Source organism: Gopherus flavomarginatus, chromosome 20, assembly GCF_025201925.1.
Source record: "Gopherus flavomarginatus isolate rGopFla2 chromosome 20, rGopFla2.mat.asm, whole genome shotgun sequence".
NCBI classification, from domain to species: Eukaryota; Metazoa; Chordata; order Testudines; family Testudinidae; genus Gopherus; species Gopherus flavomarginatus.
The window spans coordinates 14,629,089-14,652,073 of NC_066636.1; positions in this window are offsets into that span (position 1 = coordinate 14,629,089).

Sequence of the window (22,985 nt, forward strand, 5' to 3'; positions counted from 1 at the left end):
ATGTGCAGTGTATATTGTTGAAGGGGTAAAAGAAATGCAAACAAAATATGCTACTTAATTAAAATCCTATTAGGGCTCCTAAAAGGAGCCACTATAAGTTGTGTTTTCTTTTTCAGATCTCAGTGTGTTTTGTAAGCAGGAGTTGACAGTGGAAAGAAATCAAAACTCTGGTGAAAGTTGAGTGTGTCCCTTTTAAAACAGAGTCTCTGAGCTCTTCTCATGGCTTTGGATCCAAAAGCAAGCCAGAAAGCATCTGTGTCGATGCAAATTACCTGGCTGATAGAGGAAGGAGAGAACTGCCCATAAATGCCAGCACAAAGGAGCTGAAGATAATGAACATACCTGGTCAGCAAACAAACTAGCTGAAACCCAAAGGCTCAAATTATGACCCTCCAGAGGAAGGTGGAAAAAGAAGTCAACTCTAAGTAAAAAAAACAAAACTTTTTTGTTGTATGCCCAGTGCTAAAATCTGAAGACAAATACAAAAAGGGTCTGTTTATATGCATGACACGCCTACCTTTTAATTAATCAAAACCCAGAGATATAATTCATGGTATAACAAGATACCTTTAATTGACTTGATGCTAATGTTATTGTTCATATTAAACATTTTGTCTACATGAAGTGCCGCCTGATAGAGCTGATGGAAGAAAAGATCCGAGGACTGGAGATGCAGGTGGAAACTCTGGTTGAGTTTAGAAGGGGGTTTGAGCAGACGATGGAGCACAGACAAGAGGGGGCGGAAGGGATAAGCTCAGACTTGCAGATGGAAGCAGGACCAAAGAATTCAGAGGAGAGACTGCTGGGGGAGGAAAGTGGACGGTGGAAGCATGTGACTAAGAGAACCAGGCAGAGGAAAAGACGGGCCGGTGAAGGAGAAATAGAACTCAGGAACAGGTTTGCAGAGTTGGAAAATGAAGAAGGGGCACAGCAGGTGGTCGCTGAAGGAGAAAGGGCAAGGAAAAAGAGAAGAGCTGATAGTCCTGCAAGAGGAGGGGAGGAGTCAATGGAGGCAACACCAAATATAAGCCCCAGGAGGATTGCAAGGGGGAATAGGAATCGAGAGGACTTGCAGCCAGTGGGTGCAGGAGATAGACAGGAGAATCACATTGTCACCAGGAAAATAGAGGTCTACGTGATTGGAGACTCCTTACTGAGAAGAATAGACAGGCCTGTAACTAGAGCTGATCGGGAGAACAGAAGGGTGTGCTGTCTGCCGGGTGCTAAGATACAGAATGTGGAACTGAGGCTGAAAAGGATCCTAATGGGAGCGGGAAAGAATCCGTTGATTGTACTTCATGTGGGAACGAATGACGGCTAGATACTCTCTGGAATGTATCAAGGGAGACTATGCCAGACTGGGGAAGACGCTTAAGGAAATCGAGGCTCAGGTGGTCTTCAGTGGGATTCTGCCGGTTCCTAGAGAAGGGCAACAAAGGTGTAACAAGATTATGGCGATCAACAGATGGCTCAGGCAGTGGTGCTATAAGGAGGGCTTTGGGATGTACGACCACTGGGAAGCATTTACGGACAGAAGACTGTTCTCTCGGGATTGACTTCACCTGAATAAGGAGGGAAATAGACTTCTAGGATGGAGGCTCGACGAACTGATTAAGAGAGCTCTAAACTAGGAATTTGGGGGAGATGGCTGGGAGATGTCCAGGTGATCTCCACGGCGGAATTTAACCTTGAGAGGGAAGTAAACAAAGTAAGAAGGGATACAGCCGTGGACAGAAGAATTGACATAAGGAGGAAGGGTAATGTAAATACCAGACTAACAGGTGATGCTGGTGGTAGAATGTCTGTGCCTAACAGGGTAAAGAATGTTAGTGAAGGCAAAAGGCAAAAATTAAGATGTCTGTACACTAATGCGAGGAGCCTAGGGAACAAAATGGAGGAACTAGAGCTACTGGTGCAGGAAGTGAAACCGGATATTATAGGGATAACAGAAACATGGTGGAATAGTAGTCATGACTGGAGTACAGGTATTGAAGGCTATGTGCTGTTTAGGAAAGACAGAAATAAAGGCAAAGGTGGTGGAGTAGCATTGTACATCAATGAGGAGGTTAACTGTAAAGAAATAAGAAGTGATGGAATGGACAAGACAGAGTCTGTCTGGGCAAAAATCACACTAGGAAAGAAAGCTACTAGAGCCCCCCCTGAGATAGTGCTTGGGGTGTGCTACAGACCGCCGGGATCTGATTTGGATATGAATAGAGACCTCTTTAATGTTTTTAAGGAAGTAAACACTAATGGGAAATGTGCGATCATGGGAGACTATAACTTCCCAGATATAGAGTGGAGGACAAGTGCTAGCAAGAAGAATAGGGCTCAGATTTTTCTGGATGTGATAGCAGATGGATTTCTTCACCAAGTAGTTGAAGAACCAACAAGAGGAGATGCCATTTTAGATTTGATTTTGGTGAATAGTGAGGACCTCATAGAAGAAATGGTTGTAGGGGACAACCTTGGTTCGAGTGATCATGAGCTTCAAATTCAGTTCAAACTAGATGGAAGGATAAACAAAAATAGATCTGGGACTAGGGTTTTTGACTTCTCAAGGGCTAACTTTAAAGAATTAAGGAAATTAGTTAGGGAAGTGGATTGGACTGAAGAAATTGTGGATCTAAATGCGGAGGAGGCCTGGAATTACATTAAGTCGCAGCTGCAGAAACTATCGGAAGCCTGCATCCCAAGAAAGGGGAAAAAAACCATAGGCAGGAGTTGTAGACCAAGCTGGATGAGCAAGCATCTCAGAGAGGTGATTAAGAAAAAGAAGAAAGCCTACAAGGAGTGGAAGAAGGGTGGGATTAGCAAGGAAAGTTACCTTAGTGAGGTCAGAACATGTAGGGATAAAGTAAGAAAAGCTAAAAGCCAAGTAGAGTTGGACCTTGCAAAGGGAATTAAAACCAATAGTAAACGGTTCTATAGCCATATAAATAAGAAGAAAATGAAGAAAGAAGAAGTGGGACCATTAAACACTGAGGATGGAAAGGAGGTTAACCTAGGCATGGCCCAATATCTAAATAAGTACTTTGCCTCAGTCTTTAATAAGGCTAATGAGGAGCTTAGGGATAATGGAAGGATGATAAACAGGAATGGGGATATGTAGGTGGATATTACCACATCTGAGGTGGAGGCCAAACTTGAACAGCTTAATGGGACAAAATCGGAGGGCCCAGATAATCTTCATCCAAGAATATTAAAGGAACTGGCGCATGAAATTGCAAACCCATTAGCAAGAATTTTTAATGAATCGGTAAACTCAGGGGTTGTACCGTAAGACTGGAGAATTGCTAACATAGTTCCTATCTTTAAGAAAGGGAAAAAAAGTCATCCGAGTAACTATAGGCCTGTTAGATTGACATCTGTAGTATGTAAAGTCTTGGAAAAAATTTTGAAGGAGAAAGTAGTTAAGGACATTGAGGTCAATGGTAATTGGGACAAATTACAAAATGGTTTTACTAAAGGTGGATCGTGCCAAACCAACCTGATCTCCTTCTCTGAGAAGGTGACAGATTATTTAGACAAAGGAAATGCAGTAGATCTAATTTACCTCCATTTCAGTAAGGCATTTGACACGGTTCCACATGGGGAATTATTAGTTAAATTGGAAAAGATGGGGATCAATATGAAAATTGAAAGGTGGATAAGGAACTGGTTAAAGGGGAGACTCCAACGGGTCGTACTGAAGGGTGAAATGTCAGGCTGGAAGGAGGGTACTAGTGGAGTTCCTCAAGGATCGGTTTTGGGACCAATCTTATTTAACCTTTTTATTACTGACCTTGGCACAAAAAGCGGGAATGTGCTAATAAAGTTTGCGGATGACACAAAGCTGGGGGGGTCTTGCTAACACAGAGAAGGACCGGGATATCATACAGGAAGATCTGGATGACCTTGTAAACTGGAGTAATAGTAATAGGATGAAATTTAATAGTGAAAAGTGCAAGGTCATGTACTTAGGGATTAATAATAAGAATTTTAGATATAGATAGGGGACACATCAGTTGGAAGCAACAGAGAAGGAAAAGCACCTTGGAGTATTGGTTGATCACAGGATGACTATGAGCCGCCAATGTGATATGGCTGTTAAAAAAGCTAATGTGGTTTTGGGATGCATCAGGCGAGGTATTTCCAGCAAAGATAAGGAGGTGTTAGTACCGTTATATAAGGCACTGGTGAGACCTCACCTGGAATACTGTGTGCAGTTGTGGTCTCCTGTTTAAGAAGGATGAATTCAAACTGGAACAGGTTCAGAGACAGGCTACTAGGATGATCCGAGGAATGGAAAACTTGTCATATGAAAGGAGACTCAAAGAGCTTGGCTTGTTTAGTCCAGCCAAAAGATGGCTGAGGGGGGATATGCTTGCTCTATATAAATATATCAGAGGGATTAATATTAGGGAGGGAGAGGAATTATTTAAGCTTAGTACCAATGTAGACACAAGAACAAATGGGTATAAACTGGACACTAGGAAGTTTAGACTTGAAATTAGATGAAGGTTTCTAACCATTAGAGGAGTGAAGTTCTGGAACAGCCTTCCAAGGGGAGTAGTGGGGGCAAAAGACATATCTGGCTTTAAGACTAAGCTTGATAAGTTTATGGAAGGGATGGTATGATGGGATAGCTTAATTTTGGCAATTGATCTTTGATTATCAGCAGATAAGTATGCCCAGTGGTCGGTGATGGGATGTTGGATGGGATGGGATCTGAGTTACTGCAGAGAATTCTTTCCTGAGTGATGGCTGGTGAGTCTTGCCCACGTGCTCAGGGTTTAGCTGATCGCCATATTTGGGGTCGGGAAGGAATTTTCCTCAGGGGCAGATTGGCAGAGGCCCTGGAGGTTTTTCGCTTTCCTCTGCAGCATGGGGCATGGGTCACTTGCTGGTGGATTCTCTGCAGCTTGAGGTCTTCAAACCACAATTTGAAGACTTCAATAACTCGGACATAGGTTAGGGGTTTGTTATAGAAGTAGATGGGTAGGATTCTATGGCCTGCTTTGTGCAGGAGGTCAGACTAGATGATCACATTGGTCCCTTCTGACCCTAAAGTCTATGAGTCTAAATGTAATGTTAATAAGTAACCGGTAACAATGTATAGTGTGTATGATTTTTGGAAAAATGCTTTCAGATCATATGGTGATGCTTCTCAGATATTATCTATGAATAAACTTAAAGCTTAGCACAGCAGGAAAAACATTACAAACCTGGGCTGCTGTATAAAAAAGGGAAACTGAGGTACACCACCTCATGAATTTAATGACTGAACAGTGGGATAATTTCCCCTAAACCCTTAAAGGCTAAAAATCATTAAACCTGCCTATAGAACAAAGACACAGGAAAGTATAGGGGTAATTCCCCTGTTTTGCCTGCAATCAGCAAGGGTATTTGTAAAAGGAAGGGAAACATCCACAGGTGGCAAAGGCACATTTAAAGGCAGAATATGCGTGGGACACAAGGTTTATCTGTTGGTGGGAATGAAAGAATAAACATAAAAATATTTGAAGCACAAAGAGAAATGACCAAGGGAAAAAAGGGTGTGTGAAAACTTTAGTTGTTTGGGGGAAAAACAATCAGTAATACTTGGTAAGTCTTAATCAACTTCCAGTATGCAAGCCCAGCTGAATGCACTTGGGTGTTGTATAAAATTGGATATAAGGAAAGGAAGGCCATGCACACCTTCCCTGATTATTATAAGGGGCAGTGCAATAAAGGCCCAGTGACGGTATAGCTGCCCTAATACTATCTCAATGTGAACTACTGAAGGTTATTGGATTTGCCTGGCAGCCAGGAGGGGTAGGTAGCCTAAAGAAAAGGCTTCCAAGAAGTGCATTAAACTGCTTTGAGTAAAACTGGATTAGGAGTTGGAGTACTGGATGCTACTAACATAGAGGTAATGGCAAACAAACAAAGTCATGCTATGGCTGAAATCCAGGAAGTGGGAAAGCCCATCAGTGCAGCCTCATCAAAATTAGGAATGGAGCAACAATTATTTTCTAAAATACTGCCAGCATGGCAACAGCAAGGTGAAAAGAATTTGTTATTGTTAGCAGGGACTATGGAATCAATACAAGAAAACATGTCCTTTGCATTAGCCTATACATGGCCCAGGAAATAAGCGAGCAATTGGTCATTCAAATAATCTGGGAAAGCATGCAAGAAAATTTACCTTTGGAATTAAAAAGTTGTGGGAAAATGTTACAGAAGGGGAGAGACAATTAATGGCGTGGTGGAAATTGGTAAATAACCAATTGGTATGCTTAATATAACGGTTCACCTGATTGTGATGATCATTGGAGTGCAATTGGCTTTATTAGTGAGCATAACAGCTTTGGCTTGCTGGATAAAGAGAACTGTTAGAAGACTACAGGAAGCTGGCATGCAAAGTCAAATAAGGCCTTTGTTCATTATACCCAGGAGGCAAGCCCAAGCTCAGCAGGTCTGAGTATTGGATTCCTGAAATAGAAATGACGACTTTGGTAAAAGCCTCATTAAGAAGGAGATGGTAAGGATAAGGCCTTTGTCTGCAGCCATATTGCAAAGCCTTAAGCCTAAAGCCTTCATCTGCAGCCAGATTAGAAGAGCAGCCAAGCAGCCAGGGTCAGCTCCAGGAACAGCTAAAGAAGCAGGTGCTTGGGGCGGCCAATACCAGGGTGCGGCCCTCCGGCCGCTATTGGAATGGCAGCTCCCGATCTTCGGCGGCAAGTCCCTCCCTCCCTCTGGGAGCGAAGGACCAGCCGTCGAATTGCCGCTGAAGAGTGGAATGGCACGATCGAGCTGCCGTGGCTTTTTTTTTTTTTTTTTTTTTGCGCTCCGCTTGGGGTGACAGAAAACCTGGAGCCGGCCCATTAGCTGAGAAGCAGGAAGCCACGTCCTCACATTCCATCAAAATTACTTCAAGGCCTGGTCTATACTGAGGGCCGGCTTTAGGAAGTGCGGGGCCCAATTCGAACACTTTTGGCGGGGCCCTGGCAGGGATGACTTAAAAAGAAAAAAGTGTAAAAAAAAGCCTTCCATTTCTTTCATGTATTATTTACTTTCCATAACTATATAAATAATAAAATTGTATATTATGTACATTGTATCATATATGCTGTTGATTGGTTATTAATGACTGCTGTTTCACGTGTGTGGGTCCCCGCCACTCCCTGGGGGCGTGCACATGTGTGGGTTCTCGCTGCTTCCTGCCCCTCTCATTGAAGCAGATATGCAGGTTACTGGCCTGGGAACTGCAGGGCAGCAGTGGACATGGGGCTGGTTCGAGGCAAGGCAGGGGCTGACTGGAGGTAGGGTCTGGCTGCAGGCAGGGCAAGGGGTGTGGGGCTGGCTGGAGACAGGGGAGTATGGGGAGGGCTGCCTTCAGGCAGGGCCACAGGGGGGTGCAGCAGGGGTTGGCAGGGCTGGAGACAGGAGTATGGGACTGGCTGGCTTCACGCAGGGGGGTGCAGCAGGGGTTGGCTGGAGACAGGGCAGGGTGGGCAGTGCAGGGCTGGTGCGGGCAGGGGTGTGTGGCAGAGGTTGGCTGGAGACAGGGCAGGAGGGTTGGTAGGGGCTGGCTGTGGGCAGGGGGTGCAGAGCTGGCTGCAGGCAGTGGGGGGCGGGGCTGGTGCGGGCAGGGCAGCTGGAGCCCCGGCCCTTTAAATAGACCCTAGCCCTCCGCTATCCCAGGGCTTTGGGGGCTATTTAAAGGGCCCGGGGCTCCCCTGCTTCTGCCCCACCCCGGACCTTTTAAATAGCTGTGGGAGCCCTGGGGAATGCGTGGGGGCAGCGGGGCTCCGGCAGCTATTTAAAGGACCAGGACGGCAGAGGCAGCTGGAGCCCTGGCCCTTTAAATAGCCCCCAGAGCCCCCTGCTACCCCAGGGCTCTGGGGGCTATTTAAAGGGCCCGGAGCTCCAGTCGGGTGCACGGGGCTTGCTGCGCTCCAGCCGGAGCTCCAGCCAGGAGAGCGGGGCTTGTCGTGCTCCGGCCAGAGCTCCAGCCGGGGCCGTGGGGCTTGTCGTGCTCCGGCCAGAGCTCCAGCCGGGGCCGCGGGGCTTGTCGTGCTCCGGCCAGAGCTCCAGTTGGGGCCACGGGGCTTGTCGTGCTCCAGCCAGAGCTCCAGCTGGGGCCGCGGGGCTTGTCGCGCTCCGGCCAGAGCTCCAGCCGGGGCCGCGGGGCTTGTCGCGCTCCGGCCAAAGCTCCAGCCAGGAGAGCGGGGCCGCGGGGCTTGCGGCTCTCTGGTCAGAGCTCCAGCTGAGAGAGCGGGGCTGGGGGGCAGCCGTGCTCCAGCCGGCGCTTTGGTCAGGGGAGCGGGGCCATGGAAGACCCCGCAGCAGACCGCAGCAGGGGTAAGTAAAAAAATTTAAAAGGCGCCTAAAGCACGGGACCTCTTAGGCGCGGGGCCCGATTCCCAGGAATCGGGCGAAACGGCCTAAAGCCGGCCCTGTCTATACGACAAGGTTAGGTCAAATTTAGCCGTGTTAGGTTGATTTAAAAATAACCTGCGTCCACACAACCAACTCCGTTCCATCGACTTAAAGGGCTTTTAAAATTGACTTCTGTACTCCTCCCCGACGAGGGGAGTAGCGCTAAAATCGACCTTGCTGGGTCGAATTTGGGGTAGTGCAGACACAAATCGACAGTATTGGCCTCTGGGAGCTATCCCAGAGTGCTCTGTTGTGACCACTCTGGACACCACTTTGAACTCCGATGCACTAGCCAGGTACACAGGAAAAGCCTTGGGAACTTTTGAATTTCATTTCCTGTTTGGTCAGCGTGGTGAACTCAGCAGCACAGGTGACCATGCAGTCCCCCCAGAATCATAGACCCTAGAATGTTTCTACGTTCCTCCTATTATCTCCGTCCCTGAGGTTATCGCAGATTAAAAGGCGAAAAAAACGCACTCGCGATGACATGTTTTCCGAGCTCATGCAGTCCTCTCTCACTGATAGGTCACAGCTTACTGCCTGGAGGCATTCAGTGGCAGAGGCCAGGAAAGAATTAAGTGAGTGCAAAGAGGGGAGGCAGGACGCAATGCTGAGGCTAATGGGGGAGCAAACAGACACAATGAAGCATCTGTTGGAGCTGCAGGAAAGCCAACAAGAGCACAGACTCCCACTGCATCCATTGTATAACCGCCTCCCCTCCTCCCCATGTGCCATAGCCTCCTCACCCAGATGCCCAAGAATGCAGGGGGAGAGGCTCTGGGCACCCAGCCACTCCACTCCAGAGGATGGCCCAAGCAACAGAAGGCTGTCATTCAAACAGTTTGATTTTTAGAGTGGCTACAATAAGCAATGTGGCCTTGTCCTTCCCTCCTCTCCTACATCACACAGGCTACCTTGTCTGTTATCTCATTTGTTCTTAATTAATAAAGAAAGAATGCATGGTTTCAAAACCATAGTTACTTTATTTATCAAGGAGAAACACACACAACTGTCACACTGAAGCCTGGCCAGTCATGAAACAGGTTTTCAAAGCCTCTCTGTTGCGCAGCATGCCTTGCTGTGCTCTTCTAATTGACCTGGTGTCTGGCTGTTCAAATTTGGATGCCAACCTCCCACCCAGCTATAAACATCTCCCCCTTACTCTCACAGAGCACAAAACAAGCAGCAAAAAAGGCGTGAAACGATTGTCTGCTGTTGCTTTCATGGAGGGAGGGGCGACTGATGACATGTACCCAAAACCATCAGGCATTGGGAGCTTAACCCAGAATTTCTATGGGCAGCAGAGACTGTGGGAACTGTGGGATAGCTACCACAGTGCACTGCTCCATAAGTTGATGCTAGCCACGATAGTGAGGACGCACTCCGCTGACTTAATGTGCTTAATGTGGACATATGCAATCAACTGTATAAAATAGATTTCTAAAAATCGACTTCTATAAAATCAATCTAATTTCGTAGTGTAGACATACCCTAAAATACTGTAATATCAGGCTGCTAAGAAGGAGACCCCGTCCTAATAGCACCCACTATCACCAGATCAAGGTGGTCAAACTTACTGGCCCTCCAAGCCTCATATGACAATCTTCAGACATTTGAGAGCTAGAATGCACCAGCCAGAGCGGGGCTTCTGCCCTGTGGGGAAGGGGGTGTCAGGGCTTCAGACCCACTCCTGCTGAATCCCTGAGCCCCAGCAGGAGTGCCCCATGGGGCTGAAACTCCGAGACCCCCCTTCCCGCTGCAGGGCAGAAGCCTCAAGTTCTCCCCCGCCCCCACCAGTCTGGTAGGCGGGGAACGTGGCGGACTCCGCAAGCTGCACTTTAATTGTAAAAGAGCCGCATGCAGCTCGCGAGCCACGATTTTGCCACTCCTGCCCCATATGTTGAAATCAGCCCTGGTTGCTTCCAAAAGCAGCTGGTCATAGCATTGTACATCAAGCCATTAAGTTTCTACAGAAAACAAACATTGAATGGACACAAAACACCGAAACCAGCATAAAGGCTTGTAAACAGGTTTGGAAACACGAATACATTTGAAATATAATCTATTAGGCAGAACATCTGCCATTGTTCCTTATACAGACGTCCCCCCTTTGCCACTGTTACACACACTGAGCAAGTTTTCAATGCACAATTTGTACTTCTGTACTTTGGCCAAATCTGTGAGCACAGTGGCCCGGATCATATTCCAGAGACGTTTTCTCAGGCCCTTTCCTGCCTGCTCAGACTGAAATGCCTTGCCCTCCCTGGATTGTTACCACAGAGTAGCTCCTGCACCTTAGTTATCCTGAGGTCAGATAAAAGACAACAAAAGGCTAAAGTCACAAAGGGACATTGGCGTGGCACTGCTCAGGGTCACAAGGCCTGGCTTTTAGGCACCTAGAAAGTCACAGGGACGCTCTGTGAATCACAAAGCTTGACTCAGACACCCAGGCTCCTGAGACAATGAATAGGTGGTGAGAGGCACCGGACACTGCCACTCACACAGCTGAGCTAGGCGGGGAATCACCAAGGCAGCCAATGGGAGATGCTGAGCAGAGGGGTGTGTGCTAAGCCCTGCCCCTAAGCCCTGCCCCCTTGCAGAGTTCTGTACCTAGCTCTCAAAGACAGACCCCTCTCCAAGAGTCAGGCGGCTTGGGTGTCTAAGCTGGATCTTGAGAGAAGGTGCTAGGAAGGTGCCTAACTCCACCAAAACAGCTGCAGGAGAAGGAGGAGCTGGTGCCCCCCTTCTAACCTTTAGCCCACAGGTTAGAGCATCACCCGGGATGCAGCAGACCCCTGTTCAAATCTTTTCTCTCCCTCTGCCTGAGGGGAGAATTGATCCTTGGTCTCCCACATCCCAGCTGTGTGTGCCAACCATTGGGCTAGAAGCTGAGTGGTGACACCATGTCTTCCTCATCCTACCAGATTTGAATGGGACCCAACCCAATAGGTAGCCCTAAGCACACCTAGCAGATTGGTCCCCACACGCATGCCTCTGGGGTTTAGGTGGGGGATGGGAGTCTAGATGCCTAGAGGAAGGCAGCCGTGCACAGGCCCAAAGGCAGAAGCTTAGGCACCTAGGGAGATTTTTCACTAAAAATGTAGGTGCTGAGTGAGTTTAGGTGCCCAAGAGTGAGGTGGGAGTTTGGGAATCACAGTGGAGCCTAAAATTGGGCTGTAGGCATCTAAATCTTTGTGAATCTGGCTCTAAGTCTCTCTGATGTGGCCATAATATGTAGTGTTCAGGCCAGGCTTCTTCAGAGCTTCATACGAACATCAGCATCCTCCTTTACCAAACGTTTCTCAGAGCTGTCAGCAAAACCGTCCCTCAGAGCAGACACTCACCAGCTCTTTCATTGACCAGCCACTGATGTCACAGGGCTGTCTTCAGCAGCTATATTTATAACATCACCTCTCCCTCTACCCAACCCCCGCCAGCTCTGTTTGGCTCAGCGACACAAGAAGGTGAGTAAATGGGGAGCGACCTGCCAGGTGATTTACCTATAGTGAAAACATCCTACACAGCTTCAGAAACAAATACAAAGACTGTCTGATAGCTGCCACACCCTCAGACATTTGTCTGGGAGCACGTAGTTAGTAGATAAGGATTATATCACCTGTGGTTAGCAATCAGGCAGAGGCTGAGATCAAAGAGGAATCTTTACAGTTAAAGCACCAAAAATGTGGGTCAATTGATTAATTCTAATGGGACAAGAATGGCACTACTTTATATAGATATATGTCAGCAGAGTCAGGATGAGCTCTACCCTGACATCTGGTGGTGAATTATGGGAAGTGCGGAAAGAATGTCACAAAGTGTGAAATCTCAGGTATTTGCATGGGCACACCCAGCATGGCCCAAGGCAGCCTGGGATGGTTATTTTGACAGCTCTGGGTTCCCCAATGTCTTTGTTATTGGGGCAGGATAAATAAAGTGTTGCCACCTGATTATGTGAATGAGGAATTAGGAGACTGCTTTATGACAGAGATGTCTCAATATAAATTAAGTGACACTTGCTAGACAAGGGACTTGGGTTCCAAAACCCACTGAATTGAGAGAGGGTGTGTGTGCGTATGTACGTATGTGTACACACATGTACACTTGATGGCATGGGCTGCTTATGAGGGCCTGGAACACCAATTGCATATTCTTCTCTCTTCACTGTTAAAGAGTGGAGCTAATTTTGATTCCATTAGAAGTCTGTCTAGACACTGCTGAGCTGAATTCATGTTGGGCCAATAGTACATCAGCACCAGGGTTCCCCTACAAAGAGCTGAGTTGAGATCACTGAGTACTGTGTTAACTAAGAGGGGAACCTGAAGACCTATTGTTAAGTGGCTGGCAGAGCAGTTTGCAGCCTGTTGGAGCAGCCCATGGAACAGTGAGCAGAGTGAAGTGGTTTGCAGGGACGGCTGGAGGAGCGGCACAGCTGGTGTAGTGGAGCTGGTTGTGGTGAAGGCTGCAGCAGAACTCCACGGAGAGGTGGAGCAGTTGGCCCTGGCCCACGTAAGGTGCCCCCTTAACACCTTGTGTGAACTCCCCCTCATTTCCACCCAGGCTGGGGGGATAAACTCTGCAGATAAACTTTTGAATTCTGGGGTGGCACTGACCAGAGACTTTTGGGTTGTTGGACTTTGGGGTGATTGGACTTAAGACCCTAAGGGGGAAAGGACATTGCCAAACATACTTGGAGGTGGGTTTTTGCTTATGGTTTGTGTTATAATCCTGTTTGTGGTGTTTCTGCAATGGGATGCCACATTGTTTCCTTCCTTTATTAAAAGGATTTTGCTACACTCAGACTCCGTGCTTGCGAGTGGGGAAGTATTGCCTCCTAGAAGCGCCCAGGGGTGTGTGGTATGTAAGTGTCCCAGGTCACTGGCTGGGGGCTCGAGCCGGTTATGCATTGAGTTATTAAAACGTAACCCCTGGATACTGAACCCGGCCCTTGTTGCTGCCAACTCAGAGGGGCAGAAGGGTTACATTTTGGGGGGCTCGTCCGGGATCCCTGGGTCAGTACCCCTCGCAAGCACCTGTTGAGTGTCCCACTGTACTGGGAAATAATTGTGTTTATATTTTGAGGAAATTACTGTTTGCATAATGGCTAATATGTCGGGTTTGTTGGGCCCCAGTCCTGCAGCCTCTAGCTCAGGGGCGGCAGATGCAGCCTATGATTGGGCAAAAGCACAGGGGCATATATTGGAAAAGATTGCGTTGGCCTATGCTACGTCAAACTCTTGTCATAAATTAAGGTTATTTGCTGGGGAAGAGGAGTTTGAACCCTGGTTGGAGCATACCACAGAAATGCTGCTGGAGTGGGCCGTACCCGATGTAGAAAAGCGAAGATGTCTAATAGAGAGCCTTAGTGGCCCAACATTAGATGTAATTCGCACCCTAAAGCTCATTGACCCTGGGGTCAGTGTGAAGGACTGCCTAGAGGCCCTTGATAATACCTTTGGGAGTGTAAAGGGCCCTGAGGACAGTTACTGTAAATTCCTTAATTCCCGACAGCAAAGGGGTGAGAGAATTTCAGCCTGTATACAGAGGCTGGAGAGACTGCTTCAGAGAGCTGTTATGAGGGGAGCAGTGACTGCTGAGCAGATGGATCAGACCAGACTGGCTCAGGTTGTAAGAGGGATTCAGTATCAGAATCCAATCCTACTTCATCTCCGACTAAGAGAACGGCAGGAACATCCCCCAAATTACTCCCAGCTGATAAAGGAGGTCAGGGAAGAGGAAGAAAGGCAGGTGGCCAGCGAGTGTTGGGAAGCCCAAACATTGGAACCAGCCAGCACAATGCCACTGCCAATGGCCAGTGTACTGGTGGTGAGCACCACAGAGGAACTTGCCCAACAAATGCAGGTCCTGATGGAACGGATAGTTGAGCTGCAGAGTATCATTGACCGAGCTAAGATTTCCAGGAATAAGGAGCCTCAGACTGTGACGATAGAGAAGTCAGTATCTAGAGCCACTGTCCCACCCCGGCGAAGTCTTTTGCTACCAGGGTGGTCATGATGGGCACAGTGCTGCTAACTGCCATAAGGAAGAGAACCCCTCCTTAGTGTATGAAAAGCTGAGGATCAGTTGGGAGAGATCCAGTAGCTGCCAGAAGGTCTGGGGACAGAGACCACCTATGTCTACAGGATATGAAGATTCCCCCAGAAGAGATCGTCCAGCTGGGATCCCTGCAGGACTGATAGGGCCTCGAGCAGAGGTCATGGTGAGAATTGGAGGGGTGGAGTGTAAAGCCATGCTTGACATTGGATCTCAAGTGACTATTATATTTCAGTCATTCTACCAACAGATGCTTAGGCACCTGCCTATACAGCCACTGACTGGCATTGGTCTGTGTGGCCTCAGCATGGATGAATACTCCTATCAAGGGTATGTCATAGTGCACCTGGAATTCCCAGAGGAGGTTGCTGGGGAAGGGAAGAGGTAGACACAGCTGCCTTAATATGCCCTGACCTTAAAGGGACCTCTGATGTGTCTGTGCTGATAGTGACCAACTCCAGTCTCTTCAAGGTGCTTCTGGATTACTGCAGACGACAGGCTGGGGACCAGTACCCGAGTACCCTGATGATCCATACGCTTTGTGCTGAAGCCTATAGGAATATTGAGAATGCTAAAAAGGAGACATCTGAGCTACCAATTGGGGCACTGAAGTACATGGGTACAACCCCCTTAGTAGTGCCTGCAAGGGCAGAGCAAGAAGTGCTTGTCATGAGTATCAGGCTGAAAGGCAGTAAAGGGGCATTAGCAATGGTAGAGCAGCCGGCTGAAGGAGAGCTCCCGCAAGGAGTGTTGGTTCCCAGTGGAGTCATAACCCTACCTGCTGAAGCCCAGGAAAAGGTGACTATACTGATTGCTAATGAAACAAGTAGAGATGTTGTTGTGAGGCAAGGACTAAAGATAGCAGACCTTTTCGAGCCTGAATCAATTGTAAAACCCCAGTGCGAGACTCAAGTTCCGACAACAGACCCAGCAAAGTTTTACTTTGGAGATTCACCATTGTCCGAGGAGTGGAAAAATCGCCTGAGAAGGAAACTTTGTGAAAGATCCAAGGTGTTCTCATTGCATGAGTGGGATGTGGGATGTGCAAAAGGAGTAGAGCACAACATCAGACTACATGACTCTTGACCTTTCAGAGAGAGATCTAGGAGGCTTGCTCTCTCCGAGATGGAAGATGTGCGACAACATCTTCAAGAGCTGGCTGCAAATGGCATCATTACAGAGTCCCGCAGCTCATACACCTCATCCATTGTGGTGGTCCTTAAAAAGAATGGGAAAATCCAGATGTGTATTGACTACCACACCCTAAACCGCCGTACTGTGGTTGACCAGTACACAATGCTTCGAGTCCAAGATGCTTTAGATTGTTTGCTGGGAAGCCAGTGGTTCTCTGTGTTGGATCTTCGGAGTGGATACTACCAGATCCCTCTGGGTGAAGAAGAGAAGGAGAAGACAGCCTTCATCTGCCCATTAGGGTTTTATCAGTTTGAACGCATGCCCCAAGGGATTTCTGGACCACCTGCCACACTTCAACATCTTATGGAGAAAGTTGTGGGAGACATGAATTTACTGCAAGTGTTAGTTTATTTGGATGACCTGATTGTGTTTGGAAGAACTTTGGAGGAGCATGAAGAAAGACTTCTTAAAGTGCTTGATAGGTTGGAGGATTATGGTTTAAAGCTTTCCGTTGACAAATGCCAGTTCAGCAGGACTTCGGTGAAGTTATGTGGGTCACATCGTGTCCCAAGAGGGTGTGAGTACTGATCCTGATAAAATAGAAGCACTCACTACATGGCCACGTCCAAGCAACTACAGAGAACTCAAGACCTTCCTTGGGTTTAGTGGCTACTACCGCAGATTTGTGAAATACTATGCTACAATTGTAAAACCCCTCAATGATCTTACCAGGGGACATCAGTCCAGCAAGAACAAATCTAAGACCAAGAATAAAGGGCCTTCCGTGCAGAGACACTATGACCCCTTCGAACCCTTTGGGCCATGGTGGGATGAGAAATGTGAAAGGACTTTTCGAGAAATCATTACTTGCCTAACTCATGCCCCAGTCCTAGTCTTTGCTGACCCAAGCAAGCCATTTATCCTGCATACTGATGCCAGTTTGGAGGGTCTGGGGGCGGTACTGTACCAGGAGGTGGATGGCAAGCGTAAACCTGTAGCCTTTGCCAGCCGAGGACTGTCTGATAGTGAAACCCGCTATCCCACCCACAAGCTGGAGTTCTTGGCCTTGAAATGGGCCATCACTGAGAAATTTCGAGACTACTTGTATGGGGCCCAGTTCCAGGTGTGGACAGACAACAATCCACTGACTTATGTGTTAACAAGTGCTAAACTGGATGCTACAGGGCAAAGATGGGTGGCTGCTTTGGCTAGCTATGACTTCAGCATTCAATACCGATTAGGGAGAAGCAATGTAGATGCAGATGCATTGTCCAGGTGTCCACAGGCACCAGGACTTGCTGTGATACCCACGGATGGAATGAGAGCTATTTGCAGTGTGAGTCGCTGAGAGCCGGAGGCCCATGAGAGCCTTCATGGATGTGTTGCTGAAACTTTGGGCCTACCCCCTTAATGCATGCCTTCTGCTTCAGTGAACTATATTGCTTTGGACCAATCTCCCTTGCCCATGCTCAATGCGGCTGACTGGCAGGAAGCCCAGCTGCAAGATATTGACATTCGTGATACACTACTTGCCAAAAGAGAGGGGCGAGGCCCAGCTGCGGTTGTCCCACCTACCCCAGAGGGCAAACTACTATTGAGAGAATGGACCAAACTAAAACTGATTCAGGGAGTGCTACACCGCATGACCACAGACCCTCTACAAAAGCAACGGAATCAACTAGTGCTGCCGAAAGAGTACAGAGCTCTGGCCATGAGGGCCCTGCATGATGACTTTGGACATTTAAGGATGGAGAGGACACTGGAACTTATCCGCAGTAGATTCTATTGGCCCCAGATGGCTGAAGATGTTTGCAGGAAATGTGAGACCTGCGCTCAATGTGTTCAAAGGAAAACTCTGCCCATGAGGGTTGCATATCTGAAGAACATCACCAGCAACAAGCCTCTGGAGCTGCATTGATTTCTTGTCTTTAGAAGTAGACAAGAGGAATATTGGGAACATTCTAGTAGTGATCGACCATTATACATGATATGCGCAGGCATATCCCACACGTGATCAGAGGGCCACCACTGTCGCTCGAGTACTGTGGGAAAAATATTTCTCAGTTTATGGATTCCCAGCCTGGATACACTCAGATCAGGGATGAGACTTTGAGAGTCACCTTCTGAAGGAGGTGCTGAGGATAGCAGGAATTAAAAAGTCAAGGACAACGCCTTATCACCCGCAAGGTGGCCCTGAGCCAGAGAGGTTCAACCGAACCATATTAGATATATTAGGGACTTTGCGGCCAGAGCAGAAGGCAATATGTTGCATTTCTGGTGCATGCCTACAACGCCACAAAGAACGATGCTATGGGAGTCACCCCATATCTCTTGATGTTTGGGTGAGAACCAAGATTACCCATAGATCTGTGCTTTGGTGTATCAGAGGATGGTGATAGCTATGAAACCCATCAACAATATGTATCCCGACTACGAGAAAAGCTGCGGGATGCTTATCACTTAGCTACATCTGCAGCTCAGAAGAATGCAGACCGCAACAAACATCGATATGATGCTAGGGTGTATCTGCAAGAGCTCCAGCCAGGGGACAGAGTCCTGCTGTGAAATTTGGGTATTGCTGGCAAACACAAGATAGCTGACAGATGGAAGGCAATACCTTACTTGGTGACGGAAAAGCTAGGAGACCTGCCGGTCTACAAGATCAAACCTGAAGAGGGTACAGGGCAGACCAGAACCATGCATAGAAACCTTTTGCTCCCTGTGGGGGAATTGGTAGACAGCCCTTATGAGATGGGCCACAACAGGGCAACTGGGCAGAATGAAGGTGCTGTACCAAAGCGCCCTCCAACGTGAACAGCCGGCCTCCTGCAGCTAACCTACCCCTACTCAGCACATCTGACAGTGAGTTTCAGGAGGAAGACACAACCATGGTGTATCCTGGAATGAAGACAAGATTTCAGTCTCGCTCAGCTGAATCAAAAGAGAGTACCTCCTCTTCCGCCCTAAACCCTATGGCAGAAGTATTTAGGCCCATTCCTGACACTCCTGAGCCACTGGTGGAACCCCCGTGTGATGACAAACACAGGTTATTGGACAGTGGTGACATATAGATGGAGGATGTCCTGAGCACCTTCGACCCTCCACTGTTAGAACTAGAAATGCAGGGGCCTATGCCAGTATCCGAGGGGAACTCACAGGAAACCTCCCCATCCATCACTCAAGAGGATGTCCCCCCTACCACAGCAACAGAGACAGGGTAATAAGACCAGTGAAACGGTTAACTTACAATGCACCTGGGGTGACTAGTGAGGAGCTAATACATTTAGCACACAGGTTTGTGAAAGCAAAAGTGGGCTATCTGGGGCCCTTTGGAGGGGACCAGTGAGTTGGTATAGTAGGGAATGTGATTTGTCGGGACGACAAATTCTTGGCTGAGGGGAGGATGTCAGCAGAGTCAGGATGAGCTCTACCCTGACATCTGGTGGTGAATTATGGGAACTGTGGAAAGAATGTCACAAAGTGTGAAGGCTCAGCTATTTGCATGGGCACACCCAGCATAGCCCAAGGCAGCCTGGGATGGTTATTTTGACAGCTCTGGGATCCCCAATGTCTTTGTTATTGGGGCAGGATAAATAAAGTGTTGCCACCTGATTATGTGAATGAGGAACTACGAGCTTCAGGGCTCCCTGTGCCACTAGGCCAACCCCGTCTACCTGCCCATCCGGACCTACCATGGCACCATCAGGTCTTTATTCTGCAGCTCATTAATGGTGTCCTGACCAGCGCAGGGCACAGAGAAGGAGTGAGATCCCCTTTTATTTTCATCTTAAATCTTTATTGAAATTGTCTCAGACCAAAACTGGTACCTGTGAAATATTGTAAAGGCTTTTCAACCCAGGGCAATGCCCAGGAAAGTTCAGACAAGGTCTCCCCTACTTCATTCCTTTCACTTGGATGTAAAAAATCCAACGGGGATGTAGCTGGACTATACAAAACTTAACAATGTTCAAGACAGGCCAAAGCCCTGATGATTAGCAACGTTTGGAGGAAGGACACCTGCACTCTTCTATTGCTCTGACAGTTGTTGTCAAGACTAAGGACGCTTACTTCTGAAGAGAGCATCCACAGAGGGGCTTACAGAGCTCTATCTTATGTGTATTAATTTCACACCTTTACTGTCACACTGTGATGATAAGCCCTTAATAAGAGAGAGGAATAAGGGGTATTGAGGAGGGAGCCTCTGTTAATTCCTTATGTTTAAAATGTTTTAACTGGTTTTCCATGACACCCACACAAAGGCGGGGGGGGGGGCTGTAGACATTCAAATACCTGGCTCTGATGGTGAAGGAGTGGTGTTAGCCATGCAAACAATCAGTATCACAGTTGTCAAGCCATGAAAATAATGATTCATTTAGCATCAGAGTCAGCAGTATAGTCTGTGTCCTCAGTGCTAAGAAAACATGGGTTTTACCAGAGGGATAATTAACATGTATTAGCCATCCCACTGTAAAAACACAGTTGTCTCAATGCACTTTAGTTTCACCAAAAGGCAAAACTAGATGCCCCCACTCCCCCTCCCAACAAATGTAAAGGAGTAATAAGGTCACTGATTTTTAAAAAGCCTTGGATTTTGACAGGACAGAACAATCATAGAATCATAGGACTGGAAGGGACCTCAAGAGATCATCTAGTCCAACCCTCTGCTCAAAGCAGGACCAACCCCAACTCAATCATCCCCTCCAGAGCTTTGTCAAGCCTGACCTTAAAAACCTCCAAGGATGGAGATTCCACCACCTCCCTAGGTGACCCATTCCAGTTCTTCACGATCCTCCTAGTGAAATAGTGTTTCCTAATATCCAACCTAGACCTCCCCCACTGCAATGAGACCATTGCTTCTTGTTCTGTCATCTGCTACCACTGAGAACAGCCGAGCACCATCCTCTTTGGAACTTCCTTTCAGGTAGTTGAAGGCTGCTATCAAATGTCCCCTCACTCTTCTCTTCTGCAGACTAAATAAGCCCAGTTCTCTCAGAGTCTCCTCATAAGTCATGTGCCCCAGTCCCCTAGTCACTTTCGTTGCCCTCTGCTGGACTCTCTCCAGTTGGTCCACATCCTTTCTGTAATGAGGGCCCCAAAACTGGACTCAGTACACCAGATGTGGTCTCCCAAGTGCCGAACAGAGGGGAATAATCACTTCCCTTGATCTGCTGGCAACGCTCCTACTAATGCAGCCCAATATGCCATTGGCCTTCTTGGCCGCAAGGGTACACTGCTGACTCATATCCAGCTTCTCATCCACAGTAATCCCCAGGTCCTTTTCTGCAGAACTGCCACTTAACCAGTTGGTCCCCAGCCTGTAGTAGTGCCTGGGATTCTTCCATCCTAAGTGCAGGACTCTGCACTTGTCCTTGTTGGACCTCATCAGATTTTTTTTGGCCCAGTCCTCTAATTTGTCTAGGACCCTCAGTATACTATCCCTACCCTCCAGCATATCTACCTCACTCCCCAGAGAAGAGCAACAAGAATGATTAAAGGTCTTGAGAACATGACCTATGAAGGAAGGCTGAAGGAATTGAGTTTGTTTAGTTTGGAAAAGAGAAGACTGAGAGGGGACATGATAGCAGTTTTCAGGTATCTAAAAGGGTGTCATCAGGAGGAGGGAGAAAACTTGTTCACCTTAGCCTCCAATGATAGAACAAGAAGCAATGGGCTTAAACTGCAGCAAGGGAGATTTAGGTTGGACATTAGGAAAAAGTTCCTAACTGTCAGGGTAGTTAAACACTGGAATAGATTGCCTAGGGAAGTTGTGGAATCTCCATCTCTGGAGATATTTAAGAGTAGGTTAGATAAATGTCTATTAGGGATGGTCTAGACAGTATTTGGTCCTGCCATGAGGGCAGGGGACTGGACTCGATGACCTCTCGAGGTCCCTTCCAGTCCTAGAGTCTATGAGTCTATGAGTGTCATCTGTGAACTTACTATCCATCCCATCATCCAGATCCTTAATGAAGATGTTGAACAAAACCAGCCCCAGGACTGACCCCTGGGGCACTCCACTTGATACTGGCTGACAGCTAGACAGCAAGCCGTCGATCACTACCTGTTGAGCCTGATGATCTAGCCAGCTTTCTATCTACCTTATAGCCCATTCATCCAGCCCATACTTCTTTATCTTGCTGGCAAGAATACTGTGGGAGACAGTATCAAAAGCTTTGCTAAAGTCAAGGTATATCATGTCCACCTCTTTCCCCATATCCACAGAGCCAGTGATTTCATCATAGAAGGCAATCAAGTGGGTCAGGCATGACTTGCCCTTGGTGAATCCATGTTGACTGTTCCTGATCACCTTCCCCTTCTCCAAGTGCTTCAAAATGGATTCCTTGAGGACCTGCTCCATGATTTTTCCAGGGACTGAGGTGAGGTTGTCTGTAGTTCCCTGCATTCTCCTTCTTCCCTTTTTTAAAGATGGGCACTATATTTGCCTTTTTTCCTATCGTCCGGGACCTCCCCTGATCTCAGGGCCGGCTCTAGGTACCAGTCGAGCAAGCTCGTGCTTGGGGTGGCAGATTCTAAGGGGCAGCATTCCATCCAATCCTAGGGTGGCATGGCCACTTTTTTTTTTTTTTTTTGGTTTGCTGCTCTGGCCGCCCTGCACCCTGGTGTTTTTGTTTGTTTGTTTTTCTTTTGTTTCACCGACGACTTTCAGTGCGCCACTGTAGGGGGCAGCGGCGTGGAGGAGGGGAGCTCCTTTCTGGGAGCGGACTGCATGCTCCTTCTGCCCCAGCCGATGCCAGGTCTGCAGCAAGCCCAGCAGCTCGCATATCCCTTCCCGCCAACCGACAACCTTCAATTCACCTGCAGGCGGGAGCGGCGCGGAGCCCTCCTGGCAGGCGGCGCGCTGGAGGGCTGAGTGGCGAGCGCTATGGCTGAAGGAAGCCCTGGTCTCCTCCCTTCTCTCTCTCTCGCCCCCGCTCCCTTCCCCCTGCTAGCCAGGGCACGCACTCTGCTGCCCAGGGCATGTCTACAGAGCAGGGAGTCCCACTAGCCAGAGTGCAGCTGCCACCCACCCAGAGTCTCATCAGCATGGCCGGGAGAGGCAGCCACGAGCTGCCAAGTAAGTGGCACTGAAAGTTTGCACCCTGTTTTGTTTTTTTTCTGGTTCATTGCTCTGGCCTCCCTGTACCCTGGTTGTGGTTTTGTTTGTTTGTTTGTTGTTGTTGTTTTTGCTTGGGGCAGCAAAAAAGCCAGAGCCAGCCCTGCCTGATCGTCACGAGTTTTCAAACATAATTGCCAATGGCATCAGCCAACTCCCTCAGCACCCTCAGATGCAGTGCATCCGGCTCCATGGACTTGTGCATGTCCAACTTTTCTAAATAGTCCTTAACCTGTTCTTTCACTACTGAGGGTTGCTCACCTCCTCCCCATACTGTGTT